We start from the raw sequence: 22,080 nt of genomic DNA on the forward strand, positions 1-22,080 counted from the left end.
GACTGCAAAAGCTCTAGTCATCACATCTGCATCCCAGGCAGCAGGAATAATGCCCTATCCCTTTAAAAATAGTTCCTAGAAGTCACACAAAACATGTCTGCCTACAAGCTCTTGGCCAGCACATGACCACAACTAGCTGCAAGGGATGCTGGGAAACAGTTTTCATTCTAAGACAACCACATGCTTAGCTAAAACTCGGGATTCTATGACTCAGGACAAGCAGAATAACAGATATTAGGGGACAACTAGTAGTTTTCAGCCTAAAAAAGCATCCTGATGAGCTGATGCTTAACCTGAGTTCTGAGAGATGAATCAAAGTTAGCCAGAGTGTTTTGAGCAGCAGGAACTTCATGGTGCATTCTGGGAAATGCAGGTGGTTTCGGGTATCTCCAGTGTAGCATGCATACCTGGGAGTGGTGGGAGACACAGACAGGATCATATCACCTAAGGAGTCATCCTTAGTAGGGGAGGCATGGGTCATTCTAGAGGTAAAGCAAGACAGGGCTGGCCTAGGTTAAAATTAGATTCCTCCAAAGATGAGCAGCCTGGGGTGTGACTTGGCCTTAAAATCCCTAAGTGCTTGTCCCTTTTAGGTGTGGAGTTCCAGGAGACACTGATTTGCAATCCAGCTAGACTTCCCTTGGCAAGAAGGCCCTGGAGGCTCGAGCTGGGCTGCAGTGCTGAGGTAAGCAGCTAGGACTGGTTAGTGGCAGCAAGGCCATTGGCCCCACTAGCATTGCCCACGGTCAATGGCAGGACAGTGGTGGCAGGAAGAGGAGGGTAGGACTGAGCCCAGGTAAGCTTTCAGCTGGAGACTCCTCCCCAGACACATCACCAGGACTTCCAAAGGTTATGTTTATTTCCCTAGGACATTTGCAGACATGGAGGCAGGGCAGCCCTGGGTCATGGGGTATCTGGCTCTCTGGAGGAATAGACCCAACCCTCTTGGTTCTACCTCCCCTCCTCTTGGCTACTGCAGCAAGTGACCGGACCTTAGCCTGGACCACCTCAGAGAGTTCGGCGGGAAATCCCAAATGCTCCAACATCTCCCCAGCTAGCAGAGCTCTCCAGCTCACACCCCTCACACACACATACAGATGCACACATCACAAACAGACACACCAACACGTAGTACTTGTACTAGATACCCAGCCCACATCTATCTCCACATGTACAGTTATTCACGCAAGAAAGCCACATACACACACTACACGTGTGCTACATATAGGCACTGTCCTCCGAGTGCCTGCAGCAGTTGGCACACACATCCTCACACTGATGTTGCATATGGACATATACATGCTGCACACATGACCTTCAAGCACACCCACCCTCACCTCACACCATGCCTTATTTACACATTTCTCACATGCATAATATCCACACCCTCACAAACATTACACTCAGACCCCTGCTGATGTTGGTCCCTGTGCTTTGGGGACAGGGTCCCCAAGTTCCCTTATCCATAGGAACCCTTGCCTTCTGCGCTTTGACAGGATGGTGACTCAGTGAGGCAGCTGGAGGGAAAAGGAAGTACCCTTATCTCCCTGACCCACATGTATAGACTCAGATCCCAGCAAAGACGGGAGACTGGCCTTTTCCCCACTACCCTGTGAACTTGTATTTGCCCCTGACATCAGGGACATGGAGTTCTGGGCAGGGGACCCATTATAATGCCTTGGCTCTGTTCCCGCTGCCCAAAATGTCCTAGGGACAACAGTCCTAGCCAGCAACCTGGAAGCAAGGTAGCATCGGACCACCAACGTCATGATGGCAGGAGAAGCTCTTATGCAATGGGCACCAAGTATGTGCACAGGCACCAACAGGAACTGGCCTAATGGACTGGGGAAAGGTAAAGAGGAAAGGACTTCACAGTGATGGACATCTCCTGTGTGCTGTGCCGAGAATTTCACAGCATTGTCTCCTTTTGTTCTCATATCAACTGTTATCCCCATTTTATTGACAAGAGAACCGATGTCTGAAGAGGTGCTTGAAGTCTCCTGGCACTGTTTGTCCCTTCAGCACTGGCTAGTAGCCTAAGGTAAGGCTGAGTAGGTGCAGCAAGGTGGCTTCAGGGTAGGGGTCATGACCCCAGGAGGGGCAGCCTGCACAGGCCCTGTCCTGGGCTGCTCCTTGCCTCTAATTAGGGAGGTACTGAGGTAGAAAAACTTCAGCCCAGAAAAGTGGAGCTAGGGCAGCAGGGGTGAGGGAAAGCGGCTGGGTGGGTTGTAAGTTTGGACCCACTGCCATAGCTAAGCCCATATTAGGCCTGGATATTGAACCAAAGGTGGACCCAGGTCAGGAGTTGGAGGTAAAGCTTGAGGCAGGTCAGATCAAGGGGTAGAGCTGAGCTAGAATCTGAATCTGGAGCTGCTCCAATCGCTGTAGCAGATCCAGGCCAGGGCACGCCTGGAGCCAGGGCCAGGAGGGAGGAGATGGGAGATGGATGCCAGGGTGCTCCCACTCCCTGCTTCCAGAACATCTCCAGTGTGCCAGGGACTATGCTGGGCACAAAGGGAGGGACACTGAGGAGCTTACTCTGTTCAGTAGGGAAGACAGACACAAGGCACACAGGTTTTGGCAAAAGGGCCCTGCATGAAGCTGGGCTTTGAAGTCCAGTTGGCAGAGATGGGAGAGAATGTTGTAGGCAGTCAGCCATGGGAGAAAAGGCCCAGAGGTGAGGAAATCTGTCCCAGAGCCTATTCAGAGGACATTAAGCAAGCATCCTGTTTAGGGGAGCAAAGAGAGTGAGGATGGAAGTTGGTAACTGGAGTCTACAGGGGCCGGTGACCTGTCTGGGAATTTGGACTTTATCCAGAAGTCAACGTGAAGTCTTTGGCAGGTGTTAAGAAGGACTTTGATATGGTCAGATCGGTGTTTTAGGTGAGCCCTTTGACTGCTGATGTGGAGGAAGGACTGGGGGTGGGCTGAGAGAACTGGAAGACAGGGAGACCAAGAAAGATAACCAGGGCAGGAGATCATGAGGTTCAAACTGGGGCAGAGACCCCAGGAGTAGAGGTGAGGGGACAGATGCAAGATCTGCAGAGGGGATAGGTTTTACAGGATTTGGAGGCCATTTGGAGGTCTGGAGTGAGAGAGGAGGACACCCAGCATAGAGCCCAAGAGTCAGGGAGCCTGGGAGGCCTTTGCAGAAGTGGGGCCATCCTAGAAGAAACCAAAGGGACAGAGCCTGTGCTCCAGGCTTATCCTCCCAACTCTGCCTCTTACTAGCTGCATGACCTTGGCATGGTACTTATGCTCTCTGAGCCTCAGTTTCCTTTTCTGTAGAATGGAGAAAATATTTCTTTCATAAGGTTGTCATGAGGATTAAACAAAATGTGTATGATAGCATCTGGCATGTCATAGGAATCAATGCATGTTTCAAAGCTCAGCCCTGGCCCAGTGCAGATCTCGGACTCCCAGGCAAATCACTGGCCTCTATCAATGATGACTGCAATATCTCCTGGCTGCAAGGGGCAGAGATCACAAGGAGGGGCCCTGACCTGCACCCAGCCTGGTGTCCCACAGGTGAATGGCTAGAGATGGTGTGGCAGTTCTAGATACCTCTGCCTCTCTACTTCCCCACAATTCATCAGAATGTTCTGGGTGGCACTCTATTTGCTTTTTCTAGCCAGGGGTCCCCCGTTGGGCTCTTTCTCTGAATTCTTCTTCCCAGCAGTGCCCCAGAGGCTCACCAAGTGGCCCTGAAGGGCAGGAAGGAGCCTCTGAAGGGTACTTATGTGTCCAAAACTTGACTGGGATCTTGCCTCACCTCACCCCTCATCTGGCTACAGGAGGGCTGGGTCAGAATTCCTCTCCCCACCTAGTCCTCAGTCCACTTCTGCAGCGAGTCCAGGGGAGGGGCCCAGCCCTGCAGGATGGAGGCTAAGACCACCTGGAGAGAGAGCTAGGGTCTGTAAAGCCTTGCAGCCTCTTCTCCTTCCCCTTCAACATCCTTCCAGCTCCCTTAGACATCCTTAATCCCTTAAATATAAACAGATACCCAGAGTCTGTCTGTCCTAGGCTTCCTGCTTTGTCCTTATACCCCTGGGGGTGGTTTTACCCACTTCCCAAGCCCCCTGACTCATCAAGGACCCATCTCAAATCCATCTCTCTCTCCGGGCACCAGACCCCTGACATCCCACTGATTATTGCATGGCTGCCCCAGAGTCTCAAACCCTACATGACTAAAAGCAACTCAATACCGTTCTTCCTCCTCCTCCTCTGGGCCCCCAGGTCAGTGAATGGGTCCACCTCCCACCCACTCTCCCAAGCCAGAAACCCAAGAGTCACACTTTTTTAAAATGTTTCCTCTTTTTTTTTTTTAAGATTTATTTATTTCTCTCCCCTTCCCCCCTGCCCCCCACCCTGGTTGTCTGTTCTCTGTGTCTGTTTTTGCTGCGTCTTGTTCTTTTACCGCTTCTGTTGTCAGCGGCACAGGAATCTGTGTTTTCTTTTTGTTGCATCATCTTGCTGTGTCAGCTCTCCGTGTGTGCAGCACCATTCCTGGGCAGGCTGCACTCTCTTTCACACTAGGCGGCTTTCCTTATGGGGCGCACTCCTTGCGCATGGGGCTCCCCCACACCCCTTCATGGCACAGCACTCCTTGTGCGCATCAGCACTGCGCATGGGCCAGCTCCACAGGGGTCAAGGAGGCCCAGGGTTTGAACTGTAGACCTCCCATGTGGTAGATGGACGCCCTAACCACTGGACCAAGTCCACCGCCCCAAGAGTCACATTTGTCTGTCTCTTCTCTGACCCGGCTATACTGCCTGTCAATTCTACTTTCTAAATACCTATAATCTACCTATCCCTTTTGTCCATTTCCACTGCACTTCCTGGGGAAGGTTGTCACATCTTCCACCCAATCACTAACTCCTTCCTGCCCCTGGGCCAGCTATGAAAACTCAAAAGGCCTACAGATGTTTTTCTTGGTTCAGGCAATTCAGATGGCATAAGCAGTCCCATTTAGACATGTTTGAGAAATTTTATTAGATGATGTCTCAGAAGGCAACATTTTAAAATCAGGCAATCAATAGTCAACTAAATTTCAGGTAAACTTGCCCTTCAGAATAAACTTGCCTTTCAGGCTTTTGCAATAGGGAATTGCACAAGAATTTTTTCTTGGACAATTACCACCTCTTTGCAAAAGGCAAAATAGATAGATAGATAGATAGATAGATAGATAGATAGATAGACAGATAACTACACTTGATCTTGGCCAAAAGGTTGAAAGCAATTACATAGACTGCGTGTAGCATAATACCCAACTGCATCTTATAAAACATAAGCTTTCCAGATCTTCGATCTTTTTAAAAGAAGCCAAAATCTGAGTTATTGATGAAATGTCATACTTTTTAAACATTGGCATTAATTTTTAAAAAAATCTTTAAAACCACTCTGCAGGCCCATTTGCAACTTTTGGCTCTTCTGGTCTGTTTTCCATACCACTTCTAAAATGGTCTTTCACTATAAAAAAGAAAACAAAATCTTACACCTAGCAAATGCATGCTGCATGCTAGTAAAAGACATAATTCCAAATGCTGCACATGTAACTCAATCAAACATTCCACATGCTGAGGCCCAAAAAGGTTAAGTAACTTGTTCAAGTAACACTGCCAGGAGTCAGGATTCCCACCCAGCCAATTGACCACAGAGCTACAAAGATCCATGTTTTTGTGCACCAGCCCTTACCACAGCTCAGTAACTAACTGATGGGTACATGAATGAATGCACGCATGAGTAAATGATCAAAGTGCAAATCTGGCCTTCTCTGCCCAATTCCTACCTGCCTGAGAGCTGCGGGTCCCGCCCGAGAAGCGGAAACCAACAGCGGGCGCCAGGGGTCCCGCGGGGAGCGGGGCTCGCACAATGCAGGTGCCGGCTGCTCCCTCCCTTCCGCCGCTTTGAGGCTCGCGACAGTCCCCGCCGCCGCTTTGAGGCTCGAGGACAGTCTCCGCGGCGGCTTCCTGCGCGGAGCCCCGGGCCTGCGACGTCCGGCTGCCCGCCCTACCCGCAAAGTCACGGGCCAGGGTAGAAGTTGGGGGCGAAGGAGGCCCCCTCGCAGGGCCCGGAGTGTTTGGCTGCGCCCTGGCCTGAGGGCTGGATTCTAGTCCCCGGGTCCATTTCCTGCCTGCGCGCCTGGGGCTCGTCTGCCAGCCGCGCTCTCGCGGATTTGTTGCTTCCTGGTGCAGGGGAGGCCTCTCCCTCCCTGCCTAGAACCTTTCCGCCCCCCTACGGAGGCCCACCTGACTTCTCCGGTGAAAGCACCCCCCACCACCACCAATCTTAAAAGTCTGAGTTTGCGTAAGGGAGGAGGGGCTTGGGTCCTGTGAGGGGAACACTTTTGCCTCTTCAAAAGGAAAACAGGCCCTACGGTCTGGTCGCGTGTGTTCCCTGCATTCTAGGGAGAGGGGACGCCCCAGAGCACTGCCACTGAGCCCCTCCACCCTTGGATTTCTGCCTTCAACAGCACCAATGCAGGGGGCCTGGTAACGTGACTTGTCCAAGCTGGCGCAGCTACAGCGGCAGAGTCGGGACTCTGAGGTAATCTCTGCCTCTCCTCTCCCAAGGACAGCAGCAGGCTGTCTCGGCTCCTGGGTACTTGGTTCTATGCCCGCCTCCCTGGGGGAGAAGATAAGAAAAGGATTTTGCCCTGGAGGAGGCGACTTGTTCTTGACAGGCAGTCTAGGCCACCAAACCTGGCCAAAAACCGATTCAGGAAGCCTCCAAGCAGAGGTCCCTCCTTGTCCTCCCAACCCCCTCCTTGACACGCCACGTGCCAGGGTGGTCAGGCATTCAGAGGAAATTTAAATTCAGCAACCCTCACCCCACGCAAGTACAGGCATACCTCATTTTATTGCACTTTGCTTTATTGCGCTTTGCAGATAATGCAATTTTTTTTAAAACTAAGGCTTTGTGGCAAGCCCGCATTCAAGCAAGTCCATCGGCACCATTTTTCCAATAGCATGTGCTTTGTATTTCTGTGTCACATTTTGGTAATTCTTGCAATATTTCAACCTATTTCATTATTATTATATCTTATGGTGATCTGTGATCAGTGATCTTTGATGCTAATTTTGCCTTTGTCTTTGGGCTACTATGAACCCCACCCATATAAGATAGTGAATGCCATCACTAGATGCTGTGAGTTCTGACTATCCAGCAGCCAGCTGTCACCCCCCCCCCAACCCTTTAGGCCTCCCTATTTCCCAAGACACAACAATACTGAAATTTAGGCCAATAAATAACCCTTGAGTGGCTTCTAAATGTTCAAGTGAAAGGAAGAGCCGCAAGTTTTTTCACTTTAAATCAAAAGCTCTTTATGAGGAAGGCATGTCAAAAGCCAAGACAGGCAGATATCTAGGCCTCTTGCACCAAACAGCTGGCCAGGTTGTGAAGGCAAAGGAACAATTCTTGAAGGAAATTAAAAGTGCTATTCCAGTGAAGACACAAATGATAAGAAAGCAAAACAGCCTTATTGCTGATATGGAGAAAGTTGTAGTGGTCTAGATAGATCAAACCAGCCACAACACTCTCTTAAGCCAAAACCTAATCCAGAGCAAGGCCCTAACTCCCTTCAATTCTGTGAAGGCTCAGAAAGGTGAGGAAGCCGCAGAAGAAAAGTTTGAAGCTAGCAAAGTTTGGTTCAAAAGGGTAAAGGAGGAAGCCATCTTAATCTAAAAGTGCAAGGCAAAGCAGCAAGTGCTGATGTAGAAGTTGCAGCAGTTGTCCAGAAGATCTACCTAAAATCATTGATAAAGGTGGCTACACCTTTTAATTAAGGCATGTACATTGTTTTTTGTTGTTGTTTTTGAACATGTAATAGATAGCTACACTATGTATCTTCTCTATGTACTGGAAATCAAAAGAAATTCGTACGAAGCATTTGATATTCCTTTATTGCAGTAGTACTCTGCACCCGTAGTATCTCTGAGGTGCCTGTATGATAGCAATAATTGCTTAGAGATCAGTTATGGGAGCACCAAGCTGAGAACTTGCATGGATGATCTAATTTAATCTTCACAACAGCCAGGTATAATGAATATTATTAGCCCTGGTTTACAGATTAGGAGACTGAAGTCCAGATTGGTTAAGTGCCTTCCTCAGGCCAGGCAGCTAGGGGGTGGCAGAGGCCAATCTGTCTGACCCAGTTTTTCTTGCATGTTCCTGCATAGTGTTTTGTGTGGCTGATGGTTTTAGGTCCAGGGACTTGAACCAGGCCTGGAGATACAGACCCAGGTGGGTGCTTCCTTGGCCCTTCAGGGAACCTCTTTTCTGGTGGGGGAACACTTTGTAGCACTGTAGGATATAGAAACTCACTTCACTGCTAGGCATAGAGGGGGTGTAACTGAGCTCTCAAGCACTAACAGATTTTAGAGTAGGAGACAGCTTGAACAAAAGCCTGAGTCTGGGAAGGACATTTAGGCCAATACCTGCAACAATGCAAATGCGTCTCTCCACTATATGTCCAACAGCCTCTGCCTGCTGATCACACGGACACCTGTGAGTGTGTCTGTGTTGGCAAACTTCTGAAAAAGCCCATCTTCTACCCACAAAACCTGAGATAGTGGCAGAAACTTTGAACAACCTGCAAGAACTGGTAGAAACATCTTTTCAAAGCTCCAGAAAACAGTTAACAGTTTGCAGTAATCAAGAGAAAGGCAACTTAAATGTGCTCCTAGGGAAGCAGATTTGGATCAACTGAAAGAGTGTCTGCCTACCATATGGGAGGTCCAGGGTTCAAACCCAGGGCTTCCTCACCCATGTAATGAGCTGGCCCACACACAGTGCTGATGTGTGCAAGGAGTGCCCTGCCATGCAGGGGTGTCCCCAGCATAGGGTAGCCCCACACATAAGCTATTTTAAAATATAGTCTTTCTGACTCTATTTTAGTTCTTGGCATTCAAGGAAAGTTTGGTCATAACACTAGCTAGATACAAGTTTAAGGAACAGAAGCCTCAGAGTCTAAATTCCAGTGATACATTACAATATCAAAATGCTCAGATTTCAACAAAATGCTACAAAACATAAAAAGAAACAGGAGGGAAATGGACTTGGCCCAGTGGTTAGGGCGTCCGTCTACCACATGGGAGGTCCGCAGTTCAAACCCGGGGCCTCCTTGACCCGTGTGGAGCTGGCCCATGCACAGTGCTGATGCGCGCAAGGAGTGCCGTGCCACGCAGGGGTGTCCCCCGTGTAGGGGAGCCCCCTGCGCAAGGAGTGCACCCCGTAAGGAGAGCCGCCCAGCACGAAAGAAAGTGCAGCCTGCCCAGGAATGGTGCCGCACACATGGAGAGCTGACACAACAAGATGATGCAACAAAAAGAGACACGGATTCCCTGTGCTGCTGACAACAACAGAAGCGGACAAAGAAACAAGACGCAACAAATAGACACAGAAAACAGATAACTGGGGTGGGGGGGGAGGGGAGAGAAATAAATAAATAAAATCTTAAAAAAAAGAGAAACAGGAAACAGTGGCCTAGGCAAAGAAGACTAAAGCGTTAGAAACCATTAGTGAAGAGGACAGACCTGGGACATTTCAGACAGGGACTTTTAAAAAATGGTCCTAAATATGGTCTAATAGCTAAAGGAGACCTAAAGGAAATTTAGAGAAAATCAATAGAGAGATGGAAATTATGAAAAGGAATCAAACAGACCTGAAGACCACAGGAACAGAAATTTAAAATTTCCTAGAGGATTTCAACAGCAGATATGAGCTGTCAGAAAAAAGAGTAAGTGAAGTTGACAATTGGAATCACCAGTCTGAGGAGCAGAAAGAGGAAAGAATGAAGAAAAGTGAACAGAGTCTGCGGAACCTGTGGGATACTATCAATTGTATCAATATATGCACTGTGGGAGTCCCAGAAGAAGAAGAAAGAATGGGGCAGAGAGAATATGCAAAGAAATAATGACTGAAAACATTTCAAATTTAATGAAAGACATGATTATACACAGCCAAGAGGCTCAATAAACCCCAAACAGGATAAACTTAGATAGACTGATGCTGCAGCATATTATAATTGCTCTCAAGTACCAAAGATAAAGAATATTGAAAGCTGTAAGAGGGAAGCAATGTGTCAGGTACAAGGGAACTTCAATAAGATAAGTGCCAATTTCACATCAGAAACCATGGAGGTAAGAAGGCAGTCGGAGGGTGTTTTTAAAGTGCTGAAAGCAAAAAATTGCCAACCAAGAATTCTAAAACTGGCAAAACTGTCTTTTAAAAATGAGGGCGACAAAGATGTACTTACCAAATCCAATGGATGTGTCATGATGATGGGAACGAGTGTTGTTGGGGGGGGGGGAGAGGGGGGGTGGGGGGGCGGGGTTGAATGGGACCTCACATATATATTTTTAATGTAATATTATTACAAAGTCAATAAAAAATAAAAAAATTAAAAAAAAAAAAAAATGAGGGCGAGATTAATACATTCTCAGATAAACAAAAGCTGAGGTACTTTGTCACCATTACTGGCCGTAAAAGAGATGCTCAAGAGAGTTCTGCAAATTGGAAGGAAAGGACAGTAGATCAAACCTTGTGAGGAAGTAAAAATCTCCGGTAAGGGTAACAATGTGGGTAAATATAAATGCCACTACTATGGTATTTTTGGTTTTTACCTCCACTTTTTACTTCTTACAGAATCTAGGGGAGCCGATGTGACTCAAGCAGTTGTGTGCCTGCCTCCCACATGAGAGGTCCTGGGTTCGGTTCTGATGCCTCCTAAAGAAGATGAGCAGACAAAGAGCGGACAGACGAGGGAGCCATCTCAGGGCAGGGGAGTGGGAGGGGGGCAGTGTGGAAGGAAGAATCTAAAAGGCAAATGCCTAAAATGTAATGATGTATCAGTGGTTTTGAGCTTCGTAATGTATGAACGTGTAATTTGTGACAAGAACCACATAAAGGTGAGGGGAACATAGCTATAGGAACATAGATTGTGGATCCTATCGAAGTTAAGTTGGTATCAAAGCAAACAAGATTGTTGGAGACCTAAGGTGTTAAATGTAAGCTCCATGTTAACTACAAGGAAAATATGCAAGTTAATAGTGACAGAAGTTAGAGTACAGGTTACCAGGACGGGGAGCAGGGGGACTGGGGCATTAATTCATAAGAGGTATAGGGCTTCTGTTTGGGGAGAAGGGAAAGTTTTAGTAATGGAAGGGGTTGAGAGTACTGCAACATTGTGAATGTGATTAATCCTACTGAATGGTATGCTTGGGAGTGGTTGAGATGGGAAAGTTAATGTTATACACGTTAAAAAAAAAAAAAAAGGAGTAACAGAAGAGATAATGATCATTAAATAGAACCAGTGATCCTGGACAGGTTCTAAGAGGGGAGCAGAAGCTAAAAAGGACATTATTGGGACATTAGAAAAAATGGAGATATAGACTGTAAGTTTTATATATCAATGTTAAATTTCATGAATTTGATATCTGTACAACATAAGTGAATATCCTTGTTCTTAGGAAGTGTACATGGCAGTATTAGGTATTCAAGGAGCATGATGTATATGACCTGCACTCAAGTGTTCAGAAAATGGATTGATAATAGATAGATAGATAGATAGATGGATTGATAGATGGAGAGAGAGAATGGTTAGGCAATGTAGCCAAATGTTAAAATTGGTGGATCTGGGGTTTGTTGGAGTTCTCTGTATGGGGTTTGTATTATTTTTTATAACTGTCCTGTAAGTCTGTAAGTTTGAAAGTATTTCAAAATAAAAAGTTAAAAGCAAAAATACAAAAACAAAACCTAAGGACAGCCAACAAGATGGCGGTGGAGTAAGGAACTCCTAGTCAGCTCCTGCTACAAGGCAGGTAGTAAACACCCAGAGCTATCTGGAGCTAGCTAAAGCACCTGTTTGGAGGCTCCAGGAGGCCAGAAGAACATCATGCCACATCCTTGAGGAAATGGAAGGAGGAGACTGCCCGTCTGCAGAGAAGATTCCTAAGTAGAGCACTTCACACCATGGAGGCCAGTGCCCATCCGCCACTGGAAGCACAGGCTGCCTTGGAAGCTGTTCCATGGCTGGAATTGAAAGCTCCACTTCCCAAAAATAGCAGAGGAAGAGATGGTTGGACACCAACTTCAGTTACTGATGAATAAATTCAGCGGGCTAAAGTATAATCCTGAGAACAGCTAAAGTTTAAGCCTGTGCAAGTCAGAGAGAGGCTGGGAGCCGCCGTGTTAACTCTGCGCCTGGCACGAGGGGAAACCGGGCAGACTGAAAATCCCAGTGCTGGTGGGGACCGGCTTCTTTCCATTCAGATCAGCTTGCACCTCTAGCCTAGGCCCCAGTGCCATCTTTAGCAGGGAGGAAGCTGCGGGGACCTGTACCAGCCTCTCTGGGAAATTACCTGCCAAGCAATGGAGGCCGGTGATTATCCTACTCTGGCAGCACAAGCTGCCCCAGGAGCTATTCGGTGGCTGGAATTGGAAGCTCCATTTCCCAAACAGGAGGAGGAGATGGTTGGCTGCAGATTTTGGCTACTGATTGGTAGACTTGGCTGGCTAAGATATAACCCTGGAAACACCTGGGTAGTGAATCTGCCCAAGTTGGAAAAAGGCCAGTGGCCACAATTTTTACTCCACCCTCAGCATGAGGGGAAGCTGGGCTGATCAAAAATCACAGTGAAGATAGGAACCGGTTTCTTTTACCCAGATCAGTCTGCAGCTCTAGCCTAGGCTTCAGCCCCAGCTCTGGCAGGGAGGAGGCTGGCAGGCCCTGCCCAAGCCTATCCAGGTAACTGCAGGTACATTTGGCTGGCACAAACTGAAAATTGGAATTCTACCAGGGCAACTGCGGTCATCTTGGGCCCTCACTGCATAGACTGCTGCCCACACCTGCAGGTCCATCCCTGCCCCAAGCAGAGGAGAAAGGGGCATGAAGCTTCATCAGTCTCTCTGGGTAACTACAGTCTAGGTCTGCACAACTTGGGTTATTTCACACAGCTGTGACTCTGTCCCTACCCTGGGCAAAGGAGAAAGTTGGGAGAAGCTTCATTGGTCCCTGGCACAATGAGGGCAGCTTGAGCATACACAGCTTATAGCACCAATTACAACTTTGGCTCCTACTGCATAACCAGCAAGGGAGAAAGGGCAGGAAGCACTAAACTAAAGAGAAAAACTACCCAGAATAAATACTCTAGTAATCCAGATGCCAAGACACCAACAAAAAATTACAATCCACACCAAGAAACAGGAAGCTATGGCCCAGTTAAAGGAGCAAGATAAGCCTCCAGATGACATAAAGGAGTTGAGACAATCATAGATGTTCAAACAAATCTTAATAAATTCAATGAGGTGGCTAAGAGATTAAGGATATTAAGAAGACACTGGATAAGCACAAAGAAGAATTCAAAAGCATATGTAGAAAAATGGCAGATCTTATGGGAATGAAATGCGCAATAAATGAAATTTTAAAAACATTGGAATCATATAATAGCAGATTTGAGGAGGCAGAAGGAAGGATTGGTGAGCTTGAAGAAATGACCTCTGAAAGTGAACATACAAAAGAAGAGATGAAAAGAATGGAAAAAATTGAACAAGGTCTCAGGGAACTAAATGACAGCAAAAGACCTGCAAACATACATGTCATGGGTGTCCCAGAAGAAGAAGACAAGGCAAAAGGGACAGAAGGAATATTTGAAGAAATAATGGTAGAAAATTCCCAAACCCTATTGAAGAACATAGATATACATGTCCAAGAAGCACAGTGTACCCCCATCTGAAAAAAATTCAACTAGACCAACTTCGAGACACATACTCATCAGAATGTTAAATGCCAAAGACAGAGAATTCTGAGAACAGTAAGAGAAAAACAATGCATAACATATAAGGGATACCCAATAAGAGTAAGAGCTGATTTCTTACCAGAAACCATGGAAGCAAGAAGACAGTGGTCTGAAATATTTAAGATACTACAAGAATAAAACTTCCAGCCAAGAATCTTATATCCGGCAAGACTTTCTTTCAAAAATGAGGGTGAGATTAGAATATTCACAGATAAACAGAAACTGAGAGAATTTCTAAGCAAGAGAACAGATTTTCAGGAAATACTAAAGGGTGTGCTAGAGCCTGAAAAGAAAAGACAGGAGAGAGAGGCCTGGAAGAGAGTCTAGAATTGAAGATTATATCAATGAAAGTAACCAAAAGTGTCAAAGGAGTGGGAAAATAAAATATAAAGATAAAACTCAAATAGGAATAAACTTAACCAACAGTGTAAAGCACTTATATTCAGAAAACTGCAACTCAATGTTAAAAGAAATCAAAGAAGTCCTAAATAACTGGAAGAACATTTCTTGCTAATGGATTGGAAGACTACATATCATTACGATGTCAGTTCTACTCAAATTTATGTACAGATTCAATGCAATCCTGATAAAAATTCCACCAGCATTTTTTAAAAATTGTGAACACAATCATCAAGTTTATTTGAAAGGGTCAGGAGTCCTGAATAGCCAAAAATATCACAAAAAAAAAAAAAAAAAGGAAAAAGTGAACCCTCACCTCCACACTTTAACTCATATTACCTAGCTATAGTGGTAAAAACAGCACGGTACTGGGAAGTGGATTTGGCTCAACTGATAGAGGGTCCTCCTTCCACATAGGAGGTCCAGGGTTCAAACCCAGGGCCTCCTGACCCATGTGGTGAGCTGGCCCACACACAGTGCTGACACACACAAGGAGTGCTGCGCCATGCAGGGGTGTCCCCCATGTAGGGGAGCCCCACGCACAAGGAGTGAGCCCCTCAAGGAGAGTTGCCCCATGTGAGAAAAGTGCAGCCTGCCCAGGAGTGGCACCGCACACATGGAGAGCTGACGTAGCAAGATGACACAACAAAAAAGAGACACAGATTCCCGGTGTCACTGACAAGAATGCAGGTGGGCACAGAAGAACACATAACAAATGGACACAGAGAGCAGACAACTGGGGGGGGGGCAAAGGAGGGGAGAAAAATAAATAAAAAATAAAATCTTTAAAAAAAAAAAAAAACCCAGTATGGTACTGGCATAAAGACAAACACATAGACCAATAGAACAAAACTGATAGTTCAGAAACAGACCCTCACATGTATGGTCAAGTGATTTTTGGCTAGCCTGTCAAACCCGCACAGCTCAGGCAGAACAGTCCATTCAACAAATGCTGCTGAGAGAATTGGATAGCCGTAGCTGAAAGAAGGAAAGAGGATCCCTATTTCACACCTTGTGATGGTTGTTAGGCTATTGTGTCAACACAGCCAGGTCATTGTGCCCAGTTGTTTAGTCAAGCAAACCCTGGGCTAACTGTACTACAAGAGCATTTATGGGCTTTAGTCACCATTGACTTTACTGCAGTGGTAAATCATAGATAGCTGGTTATAATTACATCAATCAGGGAGATTGCCATCAATAATGAATGATGCTTAACCCAATCAGTTGAATCCCTTAAAAGGGGAAGTGATTCTAGCACTGAGAGAGATTTTCCCAGCTTATCTTTGGACAGTCGACATCTCCCAGAACTTGTCAAGAACCTTCACTGGACTTTCATGCAGCCCCTGGTTGTGGCCTGCCTGCAGAACCTGGACTTGTGCATCCCCATGGCTGCGTGAGAGACTCTTATAGAATCACATACTATTGACAGATACTTCTTGTTGATTCTGTTTCTCTAGAGAACCCTGAATAATACAGGCCTTATCCAAAAATTAACTCAAAATGGATCAAAAACCTAAAAGTAAAATAAGAACCATAAAACTTCTAGGAGAAATTGTAGGAAAATTTCTTCAAGACCTTGTTGTAGGTGGTGAATTCTTAAAGGAGATAAGAGGAGAACTGAGATGGACTACTGATGTTAATGTATGTAGAAGTTTTAATTAGCTTTACTGTAAAAGTGTGGAAATGTATAGAATGGATGGTAACACATAGTGAGTAACACCAAATGTAAGATAAGGACTATTAGTAGTACTACTAGTAAGATTTTGATAATATTCTTCCATAACTTGTAACAAATGTCTCCTGACAATGCAAGGTGTTGGTGGAGGGTTGATGTATGGGAGTCCTGTGTGATGTTATGCATGTTTGCTTTGTATGTTCACAACTTTTACTATACACTTAATTGTTTATGTATGTTCATATATAAATGATATAAAGATAATAATAGGATTGGTTGGGGCAAAATACTTGGGTTAGCAGTAATATTTTGGGAAGTGGACTTGGCCCAGTGGTTAGGGCATCAGCCTACCATATGGGAGGTCCTCGGTTCAAACCCCAAGCCTCCTTGACCCATGTGGAGCTGGCCCACGCGCAGCGCTGATGTGTGCAAGGAGTGCCCTGCCACGCAGGGGTGTCCCCGCATAGGGGAGCCCCACGCACAAGGAGCGCGCCCCGTAAGGAGAGCCGTCCAGCGCGAAACAAAGTGCAGCCTGCCCAGGAATGGCGCCACACACACACAGAGCTAACACAACAAGATGACGCAATGAAAAGAAACACAGATTCCCATGCCGCTGACAACAACAGAGGCAGACAAAGAAGAACTCGCAGTGAGTGGACACAGAGAGCAGATGGGGGGGGGGTTGAGGGAGGAAAGGGAGAAAAATAAATAAATCTTTTTTAAAAAGTAATATTTTTACAATGCTCTTTAATTGTTAGTTAAAAAGGTTTAACAACAATGCAAGTTGGTGACGGACTTGGCCCAGTGGTTAGGGCATCCATCTACCACATGGGAGGTCCATGGTTCAAACCCTGGGCCTCCTTGACCCGTGTGGAGCTGGCCCACGTGCAGCGCTGATGCGTGCGCAAGGAGTGCCGTGCCTTGAAGGGGTGTCCCCTGCATAGGGGAGCCCCACGGGCATGAAGGAGTGCGCCCCATAAGGAAAGCCACCCAGCACGAAAGAAAGTGCAGCCTGCCCAGGAATGACACCGCACACATGGAGAGCTGACACAACAAGATGATGCAACAAAAAGAAACACAGATTACCGTGTCACTGACAACAACAGAAGTGGACAAAGAAGACACAGCAAATAGACACAGAGAACAGACTACCGGGTTGGGGGGGGGAGGGGAGAGAAATAAATAAATAAATCTTTAAAAAAAAAACAACAATGCAAGTTATTGGTGGTAGGGTGAGTTATGAGAGTCCTGTATGATGTTATATATGTTTATTTTGTAAGTTCATAACTATTATTATACACTTATTGTTTATGTATGTTATGTATGAGTGATACACTTCAATAAATTATTTAAAAAAACAACAAAAAAAACCTAATGTGGGAAAGGCCTGGGATAAATATAAACGCCTAAGATAACTGTTTCACTGGTATGGGGTGGGGGATGAGGGGGTTGTCTATCTGTTTTGTAGCATTTGCCAATTTCCATGTAGTAATTATTCCATGTCCAATTTTTGAGCTACCAAAGTTGGAGATGCATAATGGAACACCAATGTATAGTATTTCCACCCTAACAGATACATAGATAATAGTAAAATATGGTAAAATAATTAGAGAGTGATGAGCTTGGAATATTTACTACCTTTGTTGTTAATATAATTTACTTAAGTATACATTTATGTAATTTAATTTTGAATGACTGTGTTGAACAACCAGATCTCTCAATTCCTGAAAATACAAAACCGTGTGCTCTCAGGTCCTGGGCCTGTTAGCTCTTTTCACTTCCTCCAGCCTTGGGTCTACTAAGCACAGGGTTCCCTGTCACTCTGGCCTAGGTTTCCCTCTAGTGGACAGAAGAGTCATTTCCAGGTGATGCTCTTACTCTACCTGTGTCCAGAGCTCAGAACTGAGGAAAGTGTGGATGGTTTGTCAACCCTCATGATAAGAGTTTCTTAAGGAGGGTCCATACAGTTTCACAATTGACCTCAGACACCAGGCACTTGGTACCCTGCCTCTCTGAGGGGCAGTTCCAGGAGGTCCTCTGGAGGCCCCAGTGCAGATACCCAGTCCTGAGCTTCAGCCATTATCAAATCTCCAGAGCTTCTCAGAAATTCCATCTTTGTCTCCTATGTGGCAACTCAGGCTGGCTCCATCAGCCCTTAGGCTTTGGGTGTGGGGAAGCCCCCTCCCAATCATGGCTGTCTCTAAGAAGGCAAATGGAAAGAAGCAATGAGTGTTAGGAGGTAAGCTCTCACACAACTCATAACCCAATGGGGAAACATTGAGAGGCCCCATTCCTACATTTTGGGCACATATGAGAAAACAAAGGCAATTAGATGCAAGTCTGGGGCTCAGGGCTTCCTCTCCTGCATTACACTGGGACTCTCATCTTCTAGAAGTGGTCTTTCAAATGCAGACATGACTGTTTCACTCCTCCATTCATAAACCTCTTACAATTCTCTGTTGCATTCAGATTCCAATTGGAATTCCTTAGCCAGGCATTCAAGACCTCCATTGGGACCTCAACCAGATTGTTTACCTTAAATCTCCAAATAAGGAAAGAGAAGAAAACTGACATTTTTTGAATCTTACAAGCATCTTACAAACAGTATCTTATTTAATTCTCCAAGGATGCTATTAGGAATAACCATTTTACAGACAAGGGCACTGAGGATCAGGGAGGCTTATTTAGACACAGCTTGCAAACAGAGAACTTTCCTCTTCAACTCACTTCTCTTTGTGTTTGAAAGCAGCTCCTAGCCTCTTCAGGTTGCCTGCAGAGTGAGGTGCCATATCTCTAGACTGTCACAAGGCAGTAAAGTCAATGGTGACTAAAGTCCATAAATGCCCTTGTATTAAAATTAGTCCAGTGCTTGCTTGACCAAACAACTGGGCATAATTACCTGGCCGAGTTGACACATTAGTCTAAACATCAAAAAAAGTGAGAGGCCAAGAGAGGCCACCATATACATTACTATGTGACAGAGGAGCCAAGGACCAAGAATCACCAGCAGTCAGTCCCAGAAATGCCAGTCTTCTGGGAGAAAACATTGCCTTGATGATGTCTTGATTTTGGATTTCTTCTAGCCTCAAAACTGTAAGCTAATAAACTCCCATTGTTTAAGCCAACCCATTGCATGGTGTTTGCTTGAACAGCCAAAGAAACTAAAACAATGAGTATGGTCTACTATGACTACATTTCCTATCTTATACAATTTTTTTTCAGAGTTGTATATCCATTCCATTTTTTTCCTTGGAAATATCCCCCTTGGAGTCCTTTAGTCTTCCTGCTCCAATATGAACTAGTTGGTCTTTATGCCTGCTGCACAATTGTCATACTGTGACTTTTCGTCACAATTATCCTGGAAATTTCTTTTGTCTCTTTCTTGTGGTGGACCCCCTGTATTCTGAGCTCAATTTTTCCTCTTTCTTGATTTACTTCCTCATTTTGGTGAAGCACATCTTCCATCAGCTGCCTGAGAGAGTACTTGGGGAATAAAATTTTTGAGACCTTGAATTTCTAGTTGTCTTTATTGTATCCTCACATTTGGTTGATAGTTTAGCTAGGTATAGAAAACAGGAGTAAAAATAATTTTTCCTCAGAATTATACAGGTATTGCTTTCCTGTTTCTTAGTGAGCAGTATTGTGGTTGAGAAAACTGATGTAATCTGATATACAAACCTTTGTTGAGACCTATTTCTCTTTCTAGGAAGGTTTTACGGTGTACTCTTTGCTCCTAGCATTCTGAATTTTTTCACTGAATATGCCTCAGTGTGGGTCATTTTCCATTCATTAGCCTGAGCCTTTTACTCTTCTGTGAAATTTTCCTGTAATTATTACTTTGAAAAAAATTGCTTCCATTTTCTCTCTTCTCTCTTTCTGGTACTCCTGTTAGTTTTTCCTTATCTCTGTGTTTTGTTCAACTTTCTGGAAGATTTTTGCAATTTCCAATCCTTCTATTGATTAAAAATTATTAAAAATATTTTTATATATTTAACTTTTATTTACATTTATTGTATGCTGAATTTATTCCTGAGCCATAACACTTTATTTCTTCAGTTTTTTCTGTTATATCTCTTGCTTCTGTGCAACCTCCTGTTATGGTTTAGGAACAATTTGTTCTTTTTCAGTAAGGGTTATCTCAATGTCACGGGGGAACTCATGGATGGGTTAATCCAACCATGAGCTCTGTAAGTATGGTATCACATCTTGGGGGCTTTGTTTACCTGGATGTGCTCAATGACCAGAGAATCCTGACTAATACAGCTTAGTACTGGGAGTGGTTCTTAAGGAACAGAGGCTTAAACATGGGGTGTCTGAGGTGGTTCTGGGAATTTTTGCAATTGGCTCTCTACTCAAATTGGACTCAAGTGTACTGACAATTGCCTTTCCAATAACGAAGAAGCTGCTAACAGTCCATGGTATGAGTTGGCAATTGAGATACGCAAAATATCATCACTGGATTCCCCTACTTCCTTGCTGATAAGAAGCGAGGATCTGAGTGAGTACTTCAAAACCTTAACAGAGTTTTGTGGAATCAAATGGTATAATGATGTTGGTTGGCTCCTCCTAGATACTCTGGATACTGTTACAAAAGAAAGAGATGAGTTAAAGGCTTCAAATTTGAAACTTAGATGCTGCATGAATGATGGGAAACTTTCTATGTGTGCTCTGAAAGAAAATCTTGTCTTCTGTAGCTGAAGGCTCAAAATATCTGAGAACCAAACTCAGACTCTCATTGTACGAGTAGTGCAGTTACAAAGGAAACTAAAATCTCAACCCTGCAGGGTTTCTGCAGTTAGTGAAGGCATCGATTGGAAAAGAGTGGAATCCAGAGAATTGGGATGGAGACATATGGGATGATGATGATATTGGTGGAGACATTGGAACCCTGAATTCTCCTGAGACTTTACCAAATAAGCCTGTGGTGGCCTGTCCTTTACAGACTATACCTTGTCAGCCTTGTATCATCCAGCCTCCAGCCTGCCCCAAGAAGTCTGAAACAACTTCCAGCCCTGAGGTGGGTACCAGCCAAACTGAAGCCTGCCCTTCCCAGCCTCCAGCCTGCCCCAGGGAGTCTGGACCTCCTCCCAGCCCTAAGACACTATCTGCCAAACTCCAGCATACACTGCTGAACCTCTAGTCTGCCCTGAGGAAACTGCCTTCCAACCCTTCCTGAAGAAATTAATCCTGTCTCGCCAGAAGAAAATACAAGGGAATGTCCTGAGGTCAGTAGCTTGCAAGGCATTTCTAATCCTTCTTACCCACCCCCACCACCTCTCATCTTCAAGACCTATTACTAAACTAAAATCACAACAAGCCCCCAAAGGTGAAATACAAAGTGTGACCCATTAGGAAGTAAGGTAAACTCAGAAAGAACTGCAAGAGTTTTCCAACTTATATAGACATAAATCAGGGGACTATGTGTGGGAATGGATACTAAGGGTATGGGATAATGGTGGAAGGAATATAAAGTTGGATAGGCTTAATTTATTGATATGGGCCCACAAAGCAGAAATTCTCAATTCAATGCTGTAGCTCAAGGGGTTAGAAAGGGCTCTAACAGTTTGTTCGGGTGACCAGAAAAGCTCCTAGTTTTGATTGGGGACTGGAACAAGAAGAGGCTCTGTGTCAGGTCCAGGCTGCTATGCAAGCTGCACTACCACTTGGGCCATATAATCAGCAGATCCAATGGTGCTGGAAGTTTCAGTGGCAAATAGAGATGCTATCTGGAGGCTTTGGCAGGCCCCTATAGGAGAATCACAATGCAGACACTTCGGATTTTGGAGCAAAGCCCTGCCATCCTCTGCAGATAACTACTCCCCTTTTGAGAAACAGCTTTTAACCTGCTACTGGTCCTTAGTGGAGACTGAACACTTAACCACGGACCTTCAAGTTACCACGAGACCTGAGTTGCCTATCATGAGCTGGGTATTGTCTGACCCACCAAACCATAAAATTGGGCACGCACAGCAGCACTTCATAATAAAGTGGAAGTGATATATCTCAGATAGGGCTTGAGCGGGTCCTGAAGGCACAAGTAAGTTACATGAGGAAGTAGCCCAAATGCTCATGGTCACCACTCCTGCCACATTACCTTCTCTTTCCCGGTCCATAGCTTTGGCCTCTTGGGGAGTCCCTTATAATCAGTTGACTGAGGAAGAGAAAATTTGGGCCTGGTTTACAGATGCAGGTACCTGAAAGTGGACAGCT

Source organism: Dasypus novemcinctus, chromosome 9 (genome assembly GCF_030445035.2).
Source record: "Dasypus novemcinctus isolate mDasNov1 chromosome 9, mDasNov1.1.hap2, whole genome shotgun sequence".
NCBI classification, from domain to species: Eukaryota; Metazoa; Chordata; class Mammalia; order Cingulata; family Dasypodidae; genus Dasypus; species Dasypus novemcinctus.